The following is a 25,737-nucleotide window of genomic DNA, read 5'->3' on the forward strand; positions in this document are numbered from 1 at the left end:
ATTTGCTGTGAGTTTATGAAGTAGGAGTTCATTGCTTATGTCCTTGTATCCGTTTAGTACTATTACTTTTTTAAAGATAGTGGTTTTATTGGGTTCAGCCAGATTAGTTGTGGTTTCACTGTGTTTGGAGTTCGAAGTGACTCGTGTTTTCCTTTGAGTGCTATGGTGTCTCTCTACTTTGATCTTTATTGGGCCCATAGTTTCAATTTGGTTGAATTTTTCCACCTGTTGAATTGTGCTGCATTGGACAATCATGTAGTTTCGCTTTGGTCTTATCAGTCTGAATTGTTCAGAGTTTGTCTTTGTGTTCAGAATTAATTCTAGTAGAATTATTTAAATTATTTTTGTGAATTCCAAAGCGCTCATTGACATTTTGGACTACGGCTTTACTTTGGAATTATTGAGAACTCATTCAAGACATTCTGGATTGTATTCTGTGGTACATCAGAACATTCAAGACTAGTGCAAATCATTTGGAATATTTTATATTTTGAGCTTATCAGTGATATTTAGGATTATATAGGATTTAACTGGCATTTCTATTTCACTTTGCCACTTAGAGAAATAAAATATTTGTTGATTTTACTAAACATTTTTATTTCAATTCTTTCTTTTACACAGTTTTAAACATTGAGTGGTAACAGATGACACAATAATTCATTCATCGCTTTTTACTCAACTGCTAGCATTCAAATCACATGCAAAGCTTCGGGAGGATTGTAATTGTAGATATGAACAGTATTTGTCCTTAAACATAATTTTCAATATTTACTTTCAAATAGTTTTGAATGCTGTAAATTATCAACAGAAAGCATTTTACTGAATGTGGAGAGTTATTTATTAAAATTTTAAATTATTGTGCTTTTGAAAGAAGCAACCCGTAATCCAAAGATGGCAGCTTCGACACATGCCCTGAACAGCTTGAGTTGGCTGCCTCGGTTTGTCCTTAGGACGAGTCACTTAACTCTCATTTCTTTGCAATGACAGCACAACATTCTTCCAACACACACGCACTTCGTACATCCCTTCAGTCATTCCTCAGCACGTTCAGGTTCATCTGACCCATGTCGCAAAGACAATCGACGGGAATAAATAATATTCACATTCACACCAGCAGTATTCAGACTGAATACTTGTACAGTACTTTACTCAGATTAAACTCTTGTACAGTATTCAAATCGAATACTTATACAGTAATCAAAATGAATAATTGTACAGAGTTCAGACTGATTAATTGTACAGTGCTCAGATTGAGTACTTGCTTTCACTGCCATCATATTCTTAAAGTATTCGTAAACTAAAAGGTGAGAAAATACTAAAAGTATTTTGAATTGGCTCAAATCTACTTAACATTGTTTTATGAATAATCCTCCATAAGTGCAATCTTTTGGAATTTTCCTTTTTACAATGAGAGCTTAATCATTAGGCGAAAATATTAAATATTTTGCTTGTTTCTCTTCAACTAACGAAAATAAAATCCGGTGACATTTATATCAACGCTTAAAAAATATACAAAGGCTATGAGTTACACCAAATGCATGTGCAAAGCTACATGACTTTAATGTATGATGAGCGTTTCGTACAATCTGTTCTCGCACGACCAGGTCTTCTCAACACGTACCCGACTGACATGAAAGCATGCTTTGATTCCAGTAAGTCGTGTCAGTGCACGATTCCACAAATGGGGTGTTCGTCGCACAAATGATGAATTTTCTGCAATCGGTGGGATGACGAATAAATGTGTTGTTGCTGTCTTGACAAGCACCTGCAAAAAATGTCATAAAGTATATATAAAACCAGCGCCGAGGTGTGCGCGCGCCTTTCGTTATATGTTTTTCCTTTAGCTTAAATCTGATTCATTACAGGCTTCGTTTGCAAAGTTCAGTAACATTTTTGACCTTTTTGTGGCTCTATTTAATTTATTAAACATATATCGTACTGTGAAAAACAAGATTATTCGCCTTTCAAATAATGACCAAAGTCAGAATTTCGATTCCCCTTCAAGATACAAATGCACTATCGCTGACTAACCATGCATACATTCAAGTTTTTATCTGCTGCGTACATTTATTTATTTGTGCAGAAGTGTTTCAATTTTGAGCGCTAATACATCTACAAAAGCAGGCATTACGATTATGGCGGTGTCCGGGTTGGATGTCCCTTTAAAGCGTCAACGTAATTCAGAGTAAGATGCAGTGAAAATGCTATCAAATATGCTAATAATTTTGTATTTATGTACAATCAAAATACTAACATTCCTCTGACGAACACTCAGATTCATCTCCTCCGCGAGTTTCCGTGTTCATTGAGATAATATTGGAAGTGGTATTGCAACTTGGAACGTTATCTGGCCAGTTGCATGCCTCTGTGTATGAATTGTACACTGTGCCATTGATGCACTCCAGCTCCTGCCACGTGTTGTTCATGCACACCTGAAATCTCTCACAATGATCCATATTCACTCACTGCTTTCCCTCCTTGCACGCTGAAAACAACATGGTGACCAGATAGTATTTCAAACTCATATGATAAAGTATTCGTTGGAATGGCGATATCTGAAGTGAATCAACGTTTATGAAAAAGCCTAATGTTTCGAGTTGAAATTATTTGCAGGTTAATATCAAATTGTAAACTTAAATGATCACGTGGCCTTGTACTTTTAACTATTCCTAAACAAAAGTCTTTTTCTCATATATTCAATATAAGCAAGAATAAAAAACATCTACAAAGATATGATTACGTGTGGATGCATACTTCAAATATTATCGGTGCTTGTAATCCTTTTATGTTTCTGTCTGCTTTTCGCTTATTCTTGCTTTTTGCGATAGGCAATTTCTAGAAATAGCGGAAACTTTGTACCATAAAATTAGCATGAGAAAAAGTATTTATTTAGAATAGTGAATCCTAAATTAATGCAAAAAGTACATTTCTATATGCATGAATGCACTAATAAATCCGACGTGATTTTAAACAAGATTAGCAATGAAAAAAGTACTCAACTGATCCGAAAACATGGCATCCAGAAAGCTTCTTAAATCAAGATATTCTCAGATCTTAGGTTCTGGAATGAAAGAAAATACAATCGTCTAAAACCTTTGTCTACGATCGGTACTTTACACATGACATTCTTCTGATAATGCATATTAATTATAAACAAAACGTTTGAAAATATTATCGGCAAAATTCCTAGATAATAATATGAATTAATCTAAAGAAAACGAATTTTGAACCATGTTCGATGAATTTCTCAAGTGGATAATGTACAATTGAAGTGTAGTTTACTTTCGCGCCGCATACTGCAATCTGTCGCAGAAAAGAACGACGAAAATACGGTTCGGAATATCCAAGGGAAGTCATAATTCTAACGTACGGACCGGAGTCGAATTTCTAGCATATACAAACGTTCGTTACGTTGTATTAACCATAGACCTGATTTGACTTTTAATGAACATATTTGCCGATGTTGACAAAGGTTTGTCTCTGTACTATTGTCTATTGCCGTTACTACAATGAGTAAAAAAATATCTTCATTACTTGGCGGACAATCTTCTGCCTTGCATGGAATTGTCTCTGATTCCGTTGAATTTCCTTCCAAGGCTTACCGCCATGTTTTGGCTCAGGATTAGTACAAGAACGAGAATGAGTTCTAACTTGCAGTCCTTCACCACATATAACGCTGCAGGCATCATATGTCCAGTCACCCCAATCGGTCAATCCCCCATCAACTGTGATGAAGGAAGATCAGGTGATTATCGAAATGTGTAGCAACATAGCTTAAGTTGATAAATTGTAGGTATAATGTTTACTTTCTACCAGTTAGCAGGTATTGTCACGCTTTTGAATAATTCATGGTTTCCTAACCAACTCGATATAAGCGATTTTTTATACATACATACATACATACATACATACATACATACATACATACATACATACAAATTTATCTTTTCCCAATCCGGCAGTAGCGATTCTCAGACATCACAATTTGAGATATGGTAGTCAGGTTAAATTCAAAGCCACTCTACAATCAAGTAATATATGGGACATGGACGCCTTTTGGAAACAAACGATACAAGTCGTGTCAACACATGAAGAAAACACACAAATACCCTGCACAGTCACGGGTGACAGGCTTGATATTCGCTACCATAGCAACAAAGAATATGTGATGTACTTCATCACGTGCAAGGTATGTAGCTCACAATGTGTTGAAGAAAAGGCAGAAATTAAACATTAGAAAGAATCTCCACAGACATGACTGACAAAACCGATGAAAAGGAAAAGAGCCCAGCTGCAAAATATTTCTCTTCTGCAGGCCCTAATTTCAGTTATGTAATTCTTACTTGGATCGCCCGTAACTCAAAGTTGAGCACAGATAATATGAAATCTAAAGAAGCTTATTGAATGTGCCTGCTGTGCACACTCAAACCCATCAGTTGAAATCAGGAAGAAAATCCAAACGGGCATGTGTCAGTGCATATGTAACAAGGAACTAACAGGTTACCAAAATTACATTCTTCTGTCACTTATTCGCTTTCTCAAACACATGGTCTTAACTATCATTTTTATTTAAAAACGTCGAAAACACCCATCAATAAATTATTTTATAAAAGCTTGTATTAAGCTATTCTATACTACCAACTCAATTATGCAGTATTGCTTCAGAACATGACTTCATGCAAGTTTAAACAAACGACCAACCTATCAAAATATTTTATATAGAATGGAAATATTATATACGGTATGGAACATTTTGTAGACGGCGCAAAGATTTCATTGCTAACCTACTAAAGCAGACGATTGGGGCCAGTTGTTTTCCAGTCATGCCTTGCTGGCACTAAAAGGTAAGAGCACTCAACATCGTTCAACCCTTACATTTTAATTAACTGTATCTATCTAAAGTAAACGTAATGTAGACTTTGTATAGTACTCGCGTTTTTTGTGTGATTTGTTACGTTGTGGTTAGTGTAAATATGTAAATATCTTATCCTTTGCGCACATGAAAAAGGATCATTTTACTTCGAAAGCGCTTGTGCCATGTGATTATATATATATATATATATATATATATATATATATATATATATATATATATATATATATATATATATATATATATATATATATCCGTAACAGTTAGACAAATCGATCAAGAGATCGTTTCATTCCATTTTTCGTCGTTCCAATCCAAAGTGAAACGACTATTAAATTCAAAATTTCCAAACAAAGTCTCACAAATATTAGACCGTACAAAAATGTACACAATACGATTACTGCCATGTCTAAGGAAACAAGAAATATTTTCATTACTTGGCGGACAATGTTCTATCTTGCATGGAATTGCCTCAGATTCCGTTGGGTTTTCTTCACAAGGTTTACCACCATGTCTTGGCTCTGTATTAGTACAAGACGAGAATGACTTCTAACTTGCAGTCCTTCACCACATGTAATGCTGCAGTCATCATATGTCCAGTCACCCCAATCGGTCCATCCCCCATCAACTGTGATGAAGAAAGATCTGGTGATTATCGAAATGTGTAGCAACATAGTTTAAGTTGATAAATTGTAGGTATAATGTTTACTTTCTACCAGTCAGCAGGTATTGTCACGCTTTTGAATAATTCATGGTTTCCTAACCAATTCGATTAAACGAGTTGTCATACATACATACATACTTGCATGCACGCATACATACATACATACATACATACATACATATATACATACATAACACACACACATACACATACATACATACATACATACATACATACATACACACACACATACACATACATACATACATACATACATACATACATACATACATACATACATATTAATCTTTCCACACAAACCTGTACTAGAATTTCGCATACTTCACAATTTGAACATGGTAGTCAGGGTGAATGTAAAGCCACTCCCAAATCAAATAATATATGGGAAATCTAAGCCTTGTGGAAACAAACGATGCAAGACGAGTCAACACATGAAGGAAGCAAATACATTCCATCACATCCACAGGCGAAAAGCTTCCTATTCACTAGTATGCTATTATAGGCAACATAGAAAATGTAATCTACCTCATCACACGCAAGGTATGTAGCTCCCATCATGTTGAAGGCAGAAATTAAACATTAGAAAGAATCCCCATAGATAAGACTGGCAAAATCAATGAAGAGGAAAGGAGCCCAGTTGCAAAAAAATTATCTTCTACAGGCCCAACGTTCAGTGATGTAATCCTGACTGGGATCGCCCATAACTCAAAATAGAGTACAGGCGATTGGAAGTCAGGAAGAAAATCCAAACAGGCATATGTCAGTGCGTTGGTATAAAGGAATTAACAGGTTACCAAAATCACATTGTTCTGTCATTTATTCGCTTTCTAAAACACATGGCCTTAACTATCATATTTATTTAAAAAGGTATTTAAAAAACACTTTTATAAATTGAGTTTTACAAAAGTGTTTATTATGTTAGTATATACTACCAACTTTAATGATTCAATATTACTTTAGAGCATAAGCTCATGCAAGTTCAAACAAACAACCAACCTATTAAAATATTATATACAGGATTGAAATATTATAACCGGGGTGGAAAATATTTAGACGGCGCAAAGATTTCATAGCTAACCTACTAGAACATACACTTGGGGCCATTTCTTATCCATTCCTGCCTTGCTAGGCCTGATAGGTAACAATATACGTCACACATCTCTTATTTTCCTGACCAACTCGATCTCCCTTACTTAATTTTTTCGGGAAGACTATATTTTGCCGCGTGATTTGTAACTCTATGCAATAGTTATATATATATATATATATAAGTTAAACAAATGGACCGAGTGCTCATTTTCTTCCACTTTTTATCGTTCTAATCCGAAAGTAAACGACTTCAAAATTTCCAAACATCAGGCCTTACAAAAATGTACAAAATACGATTACTACCATGTCTAAGCAAACAAAATATATCTTCATTACCTGGCGGACAATCATCTGTCTTGCATGGAATTGCCTCAGGTTCCGTTGGGTTTCCTTCACAAGATTTACCACCATGTTTTGGCTCAGGATTAGTACAAGACCGAGAATGAGTTCTAACTTGCAGTCCTTCACCACATGTAACGCTGCAGGCATCATATGTCCAGTCACCCCAATCGGTCCACCCCCCCCCCCCATCAACTGTGATGAAGGAAGATCTGGTGATTATTGAATTGTGTAACAAAATTGTGTGTAGTTATAAAATATCAATTTTATGTATAATGTTACAATTTTCTTATCCATCTCATTACTTGAAAAGATGTTTGTATGTGCAATATATGTCCATACAACACAGTTACACTGTTTTACCCCACAAGGAAATGATCTCAAAATAAAAACTCTTACATACATTAGTCCTTGCATGGGCACGCAATGCGACTGCTAGTATGCTTAAGTGAAAATAATCTCTTCATTTTGTTCTGTTTATGTCTTTTATATTGTGTTCTTAAATTTTGTCCATGATTGTAAGTTGTAAACAGGATGTTTACATAACATTTGTGTTCCGAACATTCAAGGCCCGATTGCAATTCCCCCTTGGTATGATTCACATCTAAATCAAGTATATATATATATATATATATATATATATATATATATATATATATATATATATATATATATATATATATATATATATATATATATATATATATATATATATATATATATATATATATATATATATATATATATATATATATATATTTATATATAATGGATTTAATAAAAAAACAATTCATTCCTGATATAGGTCATTCTCAGGGGATCCATTTGTTATCAGATTTTACATCAAATATTCCTTAGAGTTACTAATGTGCTCATTCACGATTGGACTAATACACTCCTTTGGAGTACTGTTGACTCTTTCAAAGAAATTCTTGAATTCATTCGGAACATTCTACATTTTGGACTTTAATCAGACATTTAGGATAATCAGAGATTTAATTCGAAATAATGTAAGTGTCCCTTATATTTTCACTTTGTATAGTAGAGAACTAGTTTGTTGGTTTTACTTAAATCGTTGGTTTTACTTTCTTTCTGTTGCACGATTTACCTCCTAGATTCGTAACAATTTTCAAAGTGATCTGAGGACAGGGGTATCTTATTCGGCGGGCAATCATCATTCATACATAGAACTGTACAAAGTTAAAATCTATTTAATTTATTTTTCTCCCTTGGCTTTAAATGTATAAAACGTACAAATTGGATCGACAAATGCGAGTTTTATTACTTAACAAAAAGCTTTGCTGTCTTTTTTCTTTTCTTGTTATTATTACCGATATATTTGTTGCTGCTTGTGTTGTTGGTGTCTGTTAAATGTGGTTTATTATGTGTGATATGTCTATAATTTAAATACATGCTTACAAACGCTAATTATTCTTTCAAATATGTAACCTTATATTGATTATTGACTTCAGCTTAAGGAACATTATGAATGCGTCTTCATTAGATAAACCAAGATTTCATAGTGAGAGAAACAACGACTTTCCGTATATGCAACAAAAGTGTGTTTGCGCGGACGGTTCGGGTAGTGGATTATTGCATTCATATCGCACGGATTTGCTGACGATATGGAACCTACAAAAACTCATCCACAGCACTCCAAACCATAACCAAATCCATACTGGTAAATATAAAGTAAACCTATTTAAACGATAAGAAGCAAACATATGGATATATTTCTGAATCCAGCTGAATACTGTTATAAAAGACTTGTGTGTTGTTAAAAGTTCCTTTAAAGCAACAAAACAAAAACACCATTTATAATAAAGGAATATATCATTTCATATGATGCAGTAGGTTCATTTTAACTTGCATTGAAGCACTGCCTGGCGTCGTTTGGGTAAAGGTCAACAATTGATTACTTTAAATGTCAATAAATTCAAGACGCCAGAGTGAACACGATTTTAAGCGTGTCGCCAACAAAGTTTTTAAAATACGTTTGTTTTTTATGACTCGGTCTTCAGTTATGTAAATGTATCTTAATATTAACCAAAATAATGCTACAGCGAGAGGGATTACTCTGCAGACGATAAACATATATTTCAGCCATGACGACGACATACTCTCAATGAACGTCACTATTATTTTGATATTTTAATCAAACGGGTAATAAGAATGCAAGTCAATGGATGATTATAATTTTCATGAAGGTGCCGACAAGAGTCAGGTTTTCAGATTTGAATACCTATATCTTCTCCCTTAACATGGTATATCGCCAATGACAAAATACACAACCCTACTGTAAATTAACAGTTTGTAATGCACATCATGTCAAATTATGCTATTTGTTTCCAGTGGTACGAAAGAAAAGTGCAAATTTTCGTTTTTTAACTGCTTGAAAAATCGAATGGAAAACGTCATCATTCCGCCACCTCTCTGTTTGGAGGAATTTAATGTTTGTGGATTAATGTGATTATTGTTTTAATTCAAAGACATTATCCACAAGTATCATACAACTTGTTCGTATGAACATGTCATATGCTTAAGAAAGACTACCGTGTTGTACATAGTGTAGCAAATGTAAATGCTGTGAAAGTTTTTCCGTCTGTTTAGCTAAATTCTGCAGAGAGTATACATTTAAGTTCCAATGCCATTAGAGTCTCGATTTAAACTTATTCTAAGAAGATCTATTATTTGTTTCAATAGCCTGATCAATACCTGCCATTAAAGATAGCAAATCTTTTAACTTTGCATACCAAATATAGTCTACTTAAGACAGATGTTAGAACCAAAAGTATGTCCATCAAATAGCACAAAGGAGTAAAGTAAAATTAACATTCAGTTTTAATGAAAAAAAACATAACACTTTATTACACATTAAATGAATAAGTTCTATAAGGAAAACAATTTAGACAGAGCTGCACCCTGAGTATTAAGTTTCACAAAATAATCATGGACCACAAAGGACATTTGACAACAAAAACAACTACGGCTATTGTTCAGCTCTACACCCTTCTTTATTTTCCTATCTTCAAAATACAATTTTTTCTTTAAATGGCGTCAAAAACAAGGACAAATGATCAGTAACATGCCAGACTAAACAATTAATTCTGGCAGTACCTTGTAATCAAGATATGGAAGACATTTTTTCATGCGTAATTACGTCAACTGCAAAGAAGGATAAATTACGTTGAGAGTATTGCTGCAGATCTCATAATTATGGTTGAAAGTTGTTTTCCTTAGTTTAAACGCCAAATAGCGCTCACATAATGTAGAGCAAATGACGTTGTTTGTAATTCTCAAAACTTCGGAAAAAATAGAGCAACTATGAATAAAATTTGTAAGATTCCTCGATTAATAAGAAACATATTCATATGAAACTGGATTTTTCTTTTAATATTTATTATCAACTTTTCGTTTTCGAATTGAATACTGTATTTTCTGTATTAGTTTAAAATTAGTTGAACTGCAATAGCTGTGATATTTCTAGTATAAGAAATCAATGTAACAAAAAAGGAGACGACCGTAAACGGGTCGTACAGTCTTGCCCTATCCACTATGTGCCTTTCAGAATGAAGATTAACGTGGTGCAAATAGGCATACGAAGAATCAATTACTTGGCGGACAATTACAACTCACTATCTCAGCAAGTATATTTCTGTAACACTGACAGAGTATCTACTTATTTCTTAGTGACGAAAAATGTTATCGGTCATGATATGAAATGTGCATAAATACGAGAAACAAATAACCATTTTTCCAATTATTTTCTATGCAGTATGATTTCGCCTTATGTTTTCACAAATCATGGTCGTATATGGACGGGTTAAATTCTATAACTGAATCTAGCTGTCTTCTTTTCACATTCTTCGTACACATTTTGTGAGGTCAGACGTAATCAAGTTTTAACTTAGCAACTTTTTCTCCCATTTCCTTTCTTAAAAGTAGCTTGTCTTTAAACCAGTTAAATTGAAGGCAGAAATGAAAGAGATTAGGCGAAAAATAGCAAGAGGCTTATGGTAACACCATTAATTCTCCAAATAATATTAGCAGTTGCTTTTGTCGGCTTAGGCGACACCTTACTGAAACGAGGTATTCATAGTGCCAAAACCAGTCTGAAACAGGGTAGGCGACCAGACACATCAAACATGATACCTACCATTTTATTTTGTTTGAAAATGATCACACACACACACACACACACACACAGACACACACACACCATCCAATCTTTTTCAACTAGTAACTACGATGCGCATCGTCAGTGCCTTTACAGATGTATCTTGATAAGGCTCGATCGCTCTGAAAACTATTTTCTAACCTCTTTAGTAATTAAGGACATTTTAAATATGCCTATATTACGGCACTACTTATGGTAAAACTGAATGATTCAACTTGCTTAAATATTGAAAACTTTCTAAGCTGAAGCGTCTCTTGCACTGGTAAAGTGGAATATTTACCTTATCGACATATATGTAAATAGGGGCGTTTACGTTCTTGTTATTGACGTGCCTTTGACTGTCGCACAATTTCCTCTCCGAGTGTTTACTGTACGCAATAAGCATGATATAATCTTAACACGTTTCATACAAAGGTGAGGTGAATTTGAGAAGGTGCGAGTGGAACTTTAAGAACTTACCAAAAGCTCCTGCTGTAACATTACAATGCTGTCCTCAGTGTAAGAGTACTATATTATTCTATAATTGTCTTCTGCCAATGTAACTGTTCTCCGAAAGTGATGTCTGGCTTGATAATGTCCGAGCCACACAAAACTATGGATAATAGTTTTCTCGGGAGAAGGCAATAGTAAATTTAGTATATTGTATGACGTCATGTGACGTCATCTAACGTCGGATCGTGGCAAGAGTGCAACTGATATAATTCATGTAGCCAAGTATAGTATCCCCTCTGATTGGGCCTGATATTATTCCTGTAGTCAGCTTATCGGAACTCAGGATTTATTATGTAATGTACTCAGCCCAACCAAGAAACTTGACTGCGTGTGGCAATAGTGTCTGTAGGAACAAACGTAATCGCGATACTGAAGTTATATATCTTTCTGGTGTGATGTTCTTTCATGTTTACCTCCTGTGTCTACTGTGTGTTCCTACACGTGTCGGAGATGAAGAAATTGTTTCGGGTACTGATTCTATGAGTACCTAACATGAAAAAGAACTATGACACGACAAACAGTTCAATATGCCTTTAATACCGTGTACCAACTTTACTTCCGAAACAAAAAATTTCGAATAAATACTCTCAAACACTACGCAGTTACACGGATAGAAAAAGAAAATGCACCTTAACCATACCTCTATGCACACTATTATGCAGCAAAATGCAGCAGTACTCTTACTGTCCATTTAATTTAAATGAAAGAAGAAAACTCGTATAAAAGAAGCTTTCAGATTTTAACTTACAGGAATTCTGAAACTGGAAATCTTGTCGGACATTCACATATGGTGTCCGTCACCTAGCTGACTGACTAGATAATATTCAACTTGAGATGGTCGTAGCATCATAGTTTTGCAACTATGTTATTGAAATCTTCAGCATATATGACAAAAGTATTCTTATTTGTGTGGAGGAAGGTGGAGCTCGTAATATGAAATGTTTAAAGAAAATTATATTGACAAAGAGGCGTTGTTATCTATACTCCAGAAAATGATCAGTTACAGTCTCTGATTCATTGTTTATCGTTTCTTCATTATCATTTTTTAACGACAAGTAACACCGGCGAATGTTTACCTACTTAAAGGAAATTTTCCTCGCCTAGTTTTCTTTCAAGCCGTTATATCCTCCTTCCATCTTTTTTGTAAAAAAAAAAAAAAGATTTATTAATTTGCTTGAAAGATTTTCTTACTGTAGTTTGATCCTTTCACTAAATCTGTTTCTCTGTAATATACCTGTAGTTAACTATAAGCTCGCGCAGGGATGACTCATAATTTATTGCTGGTTACCTGTACCACACAAAGTACCCACCAATCACTATACGGAAATGATAATGCATTTGTTTTAATAACACGATAATCATATAATATATATTTTATAAGAATGAGCTGATGATTTTATTTCTAACAATATGTCTGCTTTTTCTGGTCTAGTGGCTGTACTGAATCAAGCATTTACCTTCACGAGACAGAGATCTCAATAATGGAGTGTAACCCTATACAAACATGATGAAAAAGACCGAATTATAATCAAGAGCAGTTTGCATATCTAAATATCTGTAAATCTTGGGTTACGAATAAGGTACCCTGTTGTGAACATGCTACAAGAAAGCTCATAAAATGATTAGCAGATGAGTTTGGGTTAGAAAATACAACTTAAATAGAAGTATAGAAAAGCAGACGAACTGACTGGGGGAAACGGTAGAAAAGGAGGTAAGAAGACACACACACACACACACACACACACACACACACACACACACACACACACACATTGTAGACATGTCAATATTATCCTATTCTTTAAGACATTTTTGTGATGAGGGGGCCCCGAGTGGCCGAGTGGTCTAAAGCGCTCACCATTACGGATCACCGCCATATGATCTCTGTCTGCTTGGGTTCGAGGTTCGGGCTCGACCAATGTGGGTACGTGAGAAGGCTAGCCAGTAGCTTCTCGTAAGTTGGTGGTTCTTTCCAAGGCTTTCTTCCCCCACCGTTTATACTGGCCGCCCTGTATATCCTATCTTGTGCTGAAAAATGGCGTTAAATCCAACAACAACACAACATTATGTGATACATTTAGTTTTAGCAAGCGCAGTGTACATCGATACTATGACCGCTGTCGTGCTTGTCTGTTTTCTGGTGAAAGAGTAGGCTACATAAATGGAGAGAGATGACTAAAACAACAGAATCGTCGTGTAGATGAAGCCTTTTGTATCTGCTTTATTCTTTCATGACCCAAGGTGATCTAATTAATCCAAAAATTATCACTCTGTTTCGCCGCCTATCTCTCCATCTGTCCAAAACTCTCTATAGTGGTTTTTTCTTCCTTTTTGGCACAATAACATTAGTTTTTGGTATCTTCAGTGACCAAAATTATCAATGGCGACACATCCATTGTCTTCGTGCCACTTGCGTTTTCCACACTGAACTTCCCTAGCGTTGCGTTATAAAAACTATTCGGAGGGCATCATGCCTCTTCTGGCAAGGATACCTTCACTGCCGTCTGGTAGGCCATTTCTTCCTCGGCTACGATCTCTTACAACGCCTATCTCGATTGTGTCAATGGTGCTGTATGCACGCGGTTGGGGATATACACTACTTCGTCTACAGGTTTGGTTCGCTTAAGATAGAAGATATGTGCCCAAGAGAACCATGCTTATTGGTTGGTCAGGAGCTCAGTCTGTTTGAATGTTCTTCCAATGTCCGTTTTTGTCGTCCTGAAGACAGTATGTACAGTGTCGGAATTTCGGACTTGCTTTTGTCGAGGTGAATGGCTCCCATAGCTTAATTGGTGGACCTAGTCTAGCCGTTTGTCCATATCGTCTTTCAAACGTCTCACTTTGATAGGTACCCAATTCCTTAGAGGTTCTCAATGAAGACACGAAAGTGTTCTCTTGATTGATCTATACCTCCGTCCTTTTACCGCCTAGAATTCCATTTCTTAGAAGATTATCCAGACTGATCTTGCCTTGGCATGGCTCTCGTACTGCACGGATACCTCTGGAACACTGCATTTTGCTACAACAACGTTTCTGTAATTGATTGTCGAGTTGCTTGCCTTCTTTTAGTTGTCAAACTTACTTTCCTAATTGTGGGGTCTCAATATTTTCTACAAGGACACGTATCTAATTGGCTGTTGAGTATATCGCATAGTTTTAGATGTGGGGACATTGCGGTACGTGTATTGGCACCTCCTAATTCTGGTGCGTGAGCTAGTCGCTATGAGCTCTCTGTAGCCAGGTCCAAAAAGAGCCCGGTTTACTCTTTAGATTCTAGGTTGGCGTTGGTTTTAGGGCTATTTTCTAGTCATGGGAAGCTTTTAGTGGTATCAGGTTGTTCTACGAGTTCTAGAAACATCTTGGAGGCCTCGATGAAAAAAGTGCTTGTCCTGACCAATTTTCCCATTATAAATTTAGCCTGCTATGGCGGCCTTGGTGTATTGCTATGTATGCTATGGTACCTACCATATTTCTAATTTTGTCTTTATGATCGTTTCCGATTAGGAAGGAATGTGCTTTCATTCCAACGTTACTTTAATGGAGACGTTTGTCGCCTTGCGTGACCTGAGCTTAGGATAATCTTCGCTAAAGACCTCGCTGAAGTGTCGTCTGATCATCCGAGCAATAAGTACATGATTAATGCATTATGCTTTTTAATTTATAACCGATATTTGGTTTTGATTACTGTTGCTTTGTTAAAAACACAGACCACATCATGTTGGTTAATAACATGTTTTTCAACAGGCATTTAATGCTTCAGAGAAGAAACAATTGGTTTTCGCACTTGTACATAGGAATACTACCCGGTATACACGTATGTAATCTTATATTTAGGACTAATGTACTCTCGAATAATTTGTGATCAATTAACATATTTGTAGCTTTGTGAGATGAATTAAGAAACTGTATAAAGCTGCGAAATTTAAGGCCACATCTAATGGATTATGAAGTAAATTATTGTGCATATGCGTGTGAGCTTTTGTGCCAGTGTAAATCTGGAATATTGGCGAAGGCAGACAACAACATACCGGTGTCACATTTCGATACAAGAACATTTGCTTTTGTGTTAGCGTCAAAAACAGATTGCCCAGACCTATTGTAGTTAAGAAATAAAAAATAATGTAAAAATAAATTGCTGAGCGTTACAGATATTGTCCTCCTTTGGTCAGTATTTCTTTTTATTGTACCATACATAACAATATACACATCCCATATGCTTCAGTCCAAAACGGAATAAATAAGAAATAACATGATTCAGATTAGGCATGCAAGCACAGACAAATATGTATCAGATATTTCCTTTTAACAGAATAAAGATCGATTATGTTGTTTTAAAGAAAGTATTGATATATTGAAATTAAAGCTGATAATTTAAGCATATATTTCATTAAGAAAACGAAGAATCGATATCTAACATGTGGACTACTTTAAATATTATTTGGATATTTTTAAAGAAATTTCTAAACAATATTGTTATATTTTCTTCTCATTGTTTTCTATTTGAACGTCGGAATGATTTTCAATATAAACAGCTATACGCTTGCCCAGTCATGAAAAAAGTAACATCATTGTAACTATATGTAATTCTTATACATTTATGTCACAGTCAAAACAGCTGCTCCTGTATTCGATGTGTCTACCTTAATGTCGCAAACATGTGTCGGTTGTATTGTTCGATTTTATAAACATTTTCAAGTCATCAGTAATATTAATAGACAAATTAAAAGTTCCTTATTTAAACTTGCTGAAATATTCCGCAGACCATAATTTCGAAACTCTCAAACTGACAGATTTTGGATAGGTTCGGTAGTTAAAATTTTTTATATTGTGAAATGTGTCTTCCCTGCGTCACCATTGCCGCGGCTGGGAACAATAACTATTCATTCTCTGGTTCACTGTACAAGCCGTCCGGCTTCATTAAAGTAAACAGATTTGCAAACATCTAAGTTTTGAAATAAACATGGGGTAAAGTTTTCACCCAACGGGGGGGGGGACATTTTCAACAATGCTTTAACGTTTTGTCATCAATCCCTGAGTCCTTTGGACTTTGATTTTTAAACTGTGAATTCAAGAATGTAGCAGCGAAGTCCTTGGTATATATCTCTCTCTCTCTCTCTTTCTCTCTCTCTGTGCCAAGTTTGGTGTCACTGTGCACGCAAGCATCATCTGAGAAGCCATTTTGAAATATTCTGTCCAACATATTGTTTTCAACCTCAACTTACTCTCATTTCTCGGCGGTAGATACCGGTAGATACGGTGAAGTGCCCATAAACTGCTAGTCGCTACTTATGTCAATATCCCATTATCTCCAACGGCAAAAGCCGTAATGTTCAGCACATATGACTGCATTTCTACAAATTACAAACTTTATGAATACTGTAAAATGTATTGCAATTAATCATTCAAGATATTATATAAGTGGGCTATAACTGAATCTTTTAAATTGTAAAAGTATTTACAAATTATGAAATTTTAGATGTGCGATATGGAATAACAGACTGAATATCTGTATCGTATTCCGTATCAGCTATGCAAATTAAAATGGGCATGTAATATAAATATGTATCATATAGTTTCATATTAACACAGAGAAGAAACGTCAGTTATGTTTATTAATGGATAGAACTCAGATGGGAATATGATTTATGCACGTATTCTTGAGAAGGAAAACAATAGCGCTGATTGTACTGTTTATCTTTTATTTACAAGTGCTATTTATGTTTTGAAAATAAATACCGTAGTTATTCTAATAGGAGGTTTTTTATTGGAGTACTATTAGCATTAGTAAAATCGTCCTAACAATACCGCAAAACCAGTCTAAACTTAGACTAGGGTCCCAGCAACAAGCCTGAAATATAACAGTTATATTTGATCCAGTTCTATAACTTCCTTTCTTCATGGGACTAATAACGTACTGTTTGAATTTTTTTTGGGACATACCATAATGGATATAAATTGATCTACAAGCATCGATAGGTTAGGAATTTATGTTGCTCTGTAAGGGGAGTGGTGTTATTAGAAATGGGGAATACTATTAGAATAATAACGGTATATCTCAAAATATGAACTATTAAAATATGATTGTTGTAAACATGTTCTATATCAATACTGCTGCTGTTTATTGCCAGACAGGGATGTTGTAATTAGAATTTTCGCTATGATTGCAACAACGGTGATTTTGTATTACTGCATGCAGTTTTACAGCTTTTAAGTTTAATACCACCACCACCGCTACTACTAATTATTATCATCATCGTCATCATCATCACTATTTCGTTCTCTTTTTCAATTGTTTCTCTCTTTCCCTCTTTTCCTATTTGCTTTTATTTTTCGCTGGAAATCGAGATTCTGTATACTTATGTTTTTTATCAGAAGTTAATTTTTGTTTTTCAACTTTTTGTTTTCTATGTTTCTTGTAAGAATTAAAAATAACATCAAAATACATCAAAGTAAATTTTCGAAACGCTGTAACAACCAGGCTTACATTTATTTAAAATATGTGTATTTACTTGCATGATATCATAACTTTTCTTGTAATAAGTTAATCGAAGAAGTATTTTTTCTTATAACAAATGCCATATATGGTTGATCTATTATACTGCTTTCTTGAGGTAAAATAATGCCAATGCGTACAACAGTCTAGTTTAAAAATGTTTAATTTCAATAATTTGTTTATATAACAGTATTGCATAAATGAATGCGAACAAAGAGAACAGATATATATATATATATATATATATATATATATATATATATATATATATATATATATATATATATATATATATATATATATATGTAATGGCTTGTTAAAGAAATGAATATATTACGTGTCGCCATCTACGCGGTTTATATAGATTGTAAGATTGCCTGTAAGGTGAAGAGTGAACCATTTGTGACATTTACCTTTCAGAACGTTTACAAAAAATATGTGTCCACGGAGTACATTTTCCAGCACTGGTAAGAATACATCTTTTGTGCTGACTTCCACGGAGGTCGTGGTTTATTCAGAAAACTGTTTGCATTTAAGTGATAAAATCGGTTTGCACTGGCGCCAAGACTCACTAAATATTAAATTACTTTTCAGCCTATTTATAAAAAGGATCAATCAAGATGCATTGATAATATGAAGACCAATTATTGATTACCATAATAATAAGAAATAGTTTAGTGAAGAAGTATCGATTGTGCAACTCATTTTATCTATTCACATTCTTGTCATCATAATATATGATTAATGATAGCTACACTCTTCACCCAGGGTTCCATTCATACAAGTAATTGAAAATTTATACAGGTTTAAGGCCTGGATACCAGTGTATTCATTTATCATTGCTAGAATATTAACACGCGCCAGATCACTTGTTAGAGCATCGTGTACATTAAATAAATATTAACATACATTTTGTATAATGTTAAGCAAACTTTAACGTAATTTCAACACTCATTTGCTGGGATGGTGAACGCTCAAGTGCATGCAATTCTTTAACAACAACATGACCACATATTGGCCCATCTGTCAGAGATTGCAACAGCAGAGTTGAATAAAATGATGGCTGTCATTCTGGGCTATCACCATAAGTTCTAGCTCCATGGGTTAAATAATCAACACTTTTAAGCGGTGGTACAAGCCAATACAAGTCAAAATATAAAATAGGTTTGGGTCTTAGTATGTATGTTACCCAATGCGTTCTAGGTCCCGTTGTCAAATCTAGGTTAACAATGCCATTTTGCATTATTTGTGGAATCCTCGATGCATGTTCAACCGCATAAAGACACCTCGAAAATGTTTGATTTTATAATTGCTAATAGCACTGGAATCTCTGCGATGAATGCAAATATCCCACTGAACTTTAGTATTTATTTATACTGGTATATAAAGGAAAATCTTTCTCTAATGGAAAATTCCATCAATAATTTTGTTTTAGTTTGTTTACTCTATCAGGATCATAAACTGAAATCGCTTCAACCCTGTTTGTTACTTCATCAACATATGTGTTTCCTCAACAGTGTTAACGTTAACGGGTATTTGTATTGACATATATCTTATCGAATCTTTGTCGGAGTGCACAATAATACTCACAAACAGATCCGCAAGGTCGGCAAAGCTGGTTATGTGATTTAACTCGGATGCCGCATTTAAGACACCTATACCAACATGTCATGCGAACAAATGTAATTTACAGTATACGTAATGGCAAGTTCTGCTTAATAGTTAATATTTTCCAAGGCCAACACCTCTAAGTCATTACATACCAATGCCACTAAACTTTATATATTTACAAATTGTATTCTAACAGAAATAATCATCTGTGTTTTCATAAAAATCATGATTTATGTTTATAATTGTTGTTTTGGGTTTAATGCTAATTTTTAGCATATTATAGGATATAGATAGTGACCAGATGAAGTACCTGGGAATACCTCGATAAGAACAGCCAACCCATGGGAATCTACTGGCAAGCTTTCTCATATACCCATATTGGCCAAGCCTGCGACTCGAACCCATGCAAATGTGAGATGGCAGTGATCAGTAAAGGTCAGCCCTTTAGACCAGTTGGTCACCCTGGGCCCCTCATTTTTTTTTTTGAATGATGGTGTATGTATTATCAGGAGTATGTGTTCCTCAGCATATACATATGGTCTTCAAAATACTCACAGTGGACAGTATTTGATCGTATGGCCATTTGCTGTAAAATACACGGCTGTGAAAGTAATTTGCAAACCTGGGGTAGTGCATTTTAAAAACATTTTTGCACCAGTCTGCATCAACCGAGGATCAATGTCAAATATAATTTTGTGTATGAACATAAGTTTTTTTTAATTCAGTATCTGATCAAATCACTGCATGCTGATTATTATGATCAAAATGTATTATACCAATGCGTAAATGACCACCACTTGTACAATTACATCTGATGTTCTTAAATGTCAAGGACTCCTTGTTTATTGACACTATAGTTTTTCTCTTTGCATGTGAATCACTTTCCACAAAACTTGTAACATTGCATCATTTACTTAGATTCTTCATCGTCGAAAAAAGTCTCATATTCATGTAAAGGTGTTGTTCATATTTCAATATATTAATGCCAAAGACATCTCTCTCTAATTAATTCATTCTTGATGATCATCACTCTTAGGCTACTATATTCACTTAATGTTTTCAATGTCATCACTATCATCATCATTGCAGTATTTATTCATTTTGGGTTCTCTAAATCTCAACTACTTAAGTTTTTTTTCCTGTACAATATCAAAGGACTTTCCAGGATTTTTTTTCTCCCATGTAATGTTTACCGGTACATCATTGCTACCGGTACTCCAAGACATTTTATAAGTTGAATAAATTATCAATATGTCCAGGCTATGTCTTTAACAAGTCTCTGACTAATCTTTTTGATACATATAAGTGAAACAGTAATTTAATCTTTTTCTGTAGCACTGTGCACAATTCACTAATCTGGTAAAATGAAGCCACAATTTGAAATGTCAATACATTCATTCAAAATACTATACATATCAATCTCTGACTTTTTGCCATTTATATGTAGTGCAGTAATTGTTTAATATAAAAATATCCTCTGCTGCAGTTGGTATAAAATAATTTCAGACTAACTCTGCCACAGAAAATAAAATCATTGTAGTGGTGATCAATATTCCTATTTCTGCAGTTACACAAGAATTTGTAGTATAGCCACAATCAATAATATAGGCCTGATTGAAAACTTCAGCTGTGTGTAATGCAGAAGTGGTCACTTTCTTTACCACACATGCATTAATGCAGATCAGGGTCATAATGAAAAATTGCTTATACAAGTAAAGTCATGAAAGTCTTCTTGTTCATCTTATGGGCTTAACTGATCTACTTATTTTGCTTGCTTCATGAGTCAATGACTGTTGGTGAGACTAAGGAAAGCACCAATTTATATGGGAAAAGTACAGATGTGAAGGAATACAACCTTCCGATTGGATTGATGAGAAAGAAAACATAACCAAGATTGAAATAAATGTGAAAGAGCACGTCAATTTGTTTTCAATAAATAAAAAAAGCCTTTTCTTTTTCAAAAATTATATTTAATAATAAGAACAAGCTTCTCCAACTCAAAACCATAAAACAAACATGCAATGTTTTAAACCTGAACATATGTACAAGGTTGACAAGGTGTGTCAGATTAATATAGCAGTTGCCGATGGACACAAAATGACGCACGATGGACGAAAGGCAATACCAAAGCATGAACAAAAGACGTTAATAGCAAAAGCTCACTTGGCTTTACAGCCAAGTTAAGTAAAACAAGAGCTCCTTCAAACAATGATGCTCCGCTGGCCGAAATGAATTTCCAGGAACCAACGACTGTTCCTTTCTGTTAACTGATGAGTGTGGAAACTACCTCTGATATTCTGGAGGAAAAAGACAATTTTCGAAATGGTCACCATGGCAACCATAATGGATGCAAGATTGGGGCCATTTTTTTATGTTAAGTCTTCTGGTGAAAATCCTATGTTGATATGACCATTTATTTAGGAAGAGTAGAGATACAATGTTTTTCCAGATTGTCATTGTAGCAGTCATACTGTCTGTGCAGATTGGCATCATTTAAGACCAAAATTAAGCCATAGGGCTTGAACTTAAGTAACAAGACCAGGTAAAACCAAACAAGCATTCAAGTCTTCCAAAATATAAATTTACTTTAAAAAATGTAAAATCAAACAATGTGAGAGAATTAAAAATAACTTAAAATGTATGAATTCCTAGTATGTAATCCTAATTATCCTAATTATACTACCAACTTCTCACTAATCCAGAAACTTTTCCAAAGTATTCTGAATGAAGGTTCTAAAGTACTTATTTGCTACCACGATAACATCACTGAATTTAACACAGCTATTAACCCAAATGTTTTTACTTCAATGCAATCCCGTGATCATAGAACATCACTTAAGCTCTTGAAGGATTCGCATAATCTGATAGAATTAGTTATATATTTAAATCCTTGAATAAATTCACATAATCTTCAAAGTACTAACTGTTTAAATTAAATATTATCTACTCCGCTATATCCAACGAAAATATTATAAATAAATCACAAGTTAAATTAAATATTATCTACTCTGCTATATCCAACGAAAATATTATAAATAAATCACAAGTTCCTTTCTGACTTTTACAAAGCTGGAATAACTGAAGAATATAATAACTTGTGTATATTGTCATTATATACTAACTATATATGCACCAAATCAACAATATCTGATTCACATTAATTTCTCAAATATTTAAATCAGATTATTTTACAATACATATAATGCAAACAGTCATAATGTATCAGCCTTGTTCTGACCTTCTCAAATTATTGAACCAATCAAATGCTGTGGAATGCACGATAGCTCTCTACAGGGCAAATGCACTACTAATTCCATGTGATGTTTATTTTGGCATGGGATTCTTCACTGACTTAGTTGCTGATCTGACCTTAGCAATTGGCCTTGTTATGAACGAAATTTCTATGACGTACTGTACATGTACTTTACTATAGTGCTAACTAGTCACTGAATTAAACAATTTAAAATATAACTATCATAGGCTCCAATGACTTAAATAATAACTATATTATAATTTAAAAGATGATACAGAGAGCTGTAGCAACAATGAGACCTCTTATGAAGTCTTTTGGAGAAAACCCATGCTGATATGATCATCCATTCAGAAGTGGTAGTGATTACAAGATTTTTAAGATGGCCACCACCACGGTGGCCATATTGCATGTCAGATCTGCATTATTTTCATTCTGGAACAACCAGACAACAAAAACGAAGTCTTTTGGTGAAAATGCCGCTATGACTTTTTGTTTAGATGAAGTAGCAATAACAATATTTTATGATGGCTGCCATAGTAGCCATTGTGGATGTCACCTCCGCAATGTTTTCATTTATGACCATTAAAAGCTTTTTGGTGAAAACCAAATTTCTATATAACTATCCATTCAGAAGAATGCAAAAACAAATTTCAAGAAGGCTACAATGGTAGCCATGCTGACTGGAAGATTGGAACCATTTTCATTTACTTTCATATAGGCTTGATAATAAGTCATCTGGTGCAAAACCGCATGTCAATATGGTTTTCCATTTATGAGATGACAGTAACAATATTTCTATGATGGCTGCCATAACAGTCACATCTGTCAGATCAACACCACAAACAAAATAAATAGTTATTTGGTTAAAAACAATATGCTAATATGACCATCCACCCTGAAGTAGGAAGAATAAGATTTTCAAGATGGCAGCCATATTGACTGTCAGATCGGCACACCTTTCATTTAGGACTGACTATGTATATACATCATAAAAATCTGGTGAAAACTCCAAGTTAATAGGACTTACTGTTCAGGAAGAGTTACAGTAACAATGAATTGATCAGAGAGAAAATACATTGCATGGATGACAATTCCAAGCCCAACTAGCCTGGGCAGGTGAAAATAGTTGGCAGGCAAGAAAAATCTTGGATGAATTGTTCAATGTATTGAAAAGTTTAGAAAAAAATCTCTGATAACATTTACCCTTCATCATTTGTGCTAGGCTATGGGCTAAAAAGAAGTGCTTAGGTGGTAACAGGATTCTTACACATTTGAACATAATGAACTCAAATGTTCCGGGTTCACAAGCACTTTACACAATAAGGCAAAAACCAGAAATTTCGCTTTGTAATATACAAGTTTAACTGATAAATATTTTATTAAATATTTTTATTTTTGTCATTCCTAAGCAATAACCTTTCCACTTAAAGACTACTTTAACAGAAAATATTGCAGAACACTGTCTCTACTCAGCTGTAATAGTTTTTTCCCCCAAATACTAAGCAAAGACACTTAAAAAATAAAACAGGACACTTTATACACCTTTGCAAATATTTAATATACATGTGTGTATAGAAATGAATAGATTAAGTGCATTTCATACATGTGATGCTAAAGGTTAATTGAAATGGAGTTAAACATTCAACATGCAACAGTATCCAAGATCTCAGAAAGTCAGCTTAATGTAAACAAAGAACATAATTAACCAAACCTGAAATGTAGGTCATAGTCCTACCTTTTTTGTAAATGGGTAAAACAAACTCTTAAAATAAATAATCAAATTCCATGACTGTATAATCAAAATTGTGAGGAAATATTAACTAAAGACATAGAGATATATGTAGTCATGGGAGGATGAGACCAGGTCTTTGTGACTAACTTTGTCAGTTGATTACTGTACAACAAGAGTTGTTTCTGTGTCCCCACTGCCGTACAAGAGGTTGCCAGTTTCATCCCAAATTTTGTATTACGTTTGTTTGTATTGTTATCTTCAAACTTTCTTTTAAACATCCCAATTTGTTAACTTATTTAAATACTTTTTCTTAAATTCCCATCCCAGGACAGGCAATTAACCTAGGTTTGAAAATAAATGTGGCCAGTCATACTGACCAATAGCTGCCTGTAAATGCCCATAGTGTTTCCTCAAACAATGTAGTTTAAAGATAGTACAACTATCCAAACATTAAGAATAGGAGCATTGCAAACATATTCATGCTAAATTCCATCTCCACCTCAAGCATAATCTTCATTTCAGCTAATGATACAAAAATTCAGTGTACAGTTGTTTAGTTACAATTTCTATAAAACTTTTTAAATGCAGACAACACTATATTTAATACGAAAAAGCAGTTAAATTTGTCTCAAGAATCATACATAAAGCTTCATTTCACGTAAGATTAATAAAATGGTTACCAAGTGCAATGAATCTATTTAACTGTTTTCAAATATTTTGTGTGAAGAAATGAAAATATAATGTTCCTGGTCACATTATAAAACAGCAATGTTTTTCCCTGCACACAAGAATTATGACATGGATGAACATACTTCAATGAGGGATCGTAGCCAGTTATCTTTCCAAAAGGTGGAGCCACAGAAAAACCCGGTCCCAATATTTGGTTATCCTTGGACTTTATCATTCCCCTGAACAATCTATTATTGATCAGTCTAGATATATTATTTTAATTCCCTCATTATAAGACAATTAAAAATGCAAAACAACTTTGAG

At 34.3% G+C, this 25,737-nt stretch overlaps 2 protein-coding genes and 1 long non-coding RNA gene across 13 annotated transcripts in view; 2 read left to right on the top strand and 1 right to left on the bottom strand.

The window, feature by feature from the left end:
- Positions 1–25,737, top strand: part of LOC149789207 (SCO-spondin-like) — a 194,183-nt gene that overhangs the window by 49,973 nt on the left and 118,473 nt on the right. The window lies entirely within an intron of this gene.
- LOC149789208 (uncharacterized) lies at positions 425–7,410 on the bottom strand. 3 transcript variants are annotated; one of them, XR_016424325.1, is made up of 5 exons: positions 6,084–6,216; positions 5,311–5,501; positions 3,535–3,725; positions 2,255–3,061; positions 425–1,765 (listed from the first exon to the last, which is right to left on the bottom strand). It is a non-coding gene; the product is annotated as an uncharacterized LOC149789208 (long non-coding RNA). The 3 variants fall into 3 exon arrangements; XR_016424326.1 differs by lacking the exon at positions 6,084–6,216 and adding an exon at positions 5,859–5,890; XR_016424324.1 differs by lacking the exon at positions 6,084–6,216 and adding an exon at positions 6,984–7,410 and having other exon boundaries at positions 426–1,765.
- The window catches only part of LOC149789209 (uncharacterized), a 61,986-nt gene continuing 49,326 nt past the window's right edge, over positions 13,078–25,737 (top strand). For all 3 annotated transcript variants that reach the window (XR_016424322.1, XR_016424323.1, XM_089975375.1), the window contains exon 1: positions 13,078–13,366. The gene's annotated coding sequence lies outside the window, so the exon portion shown is untranslated. The remainder of the gene's footprint in view (positions 13,367–25,737) is intronic.

This window comes from Sinohyriopsis cumingii, chromosome 11, assembly GCF_028554795.1.
Source record: "Sinohyriopsis cumingii isolate HCF-2022 chromosome 11, ASM2855479v2, whole genome shotgun sequence".
NCBI lineage: Eukaryota > Metazoa > Mollusca > Bivalvia > Unionida > Unionidae > Sinohyriopsis > Sinohyriopsis cumingii.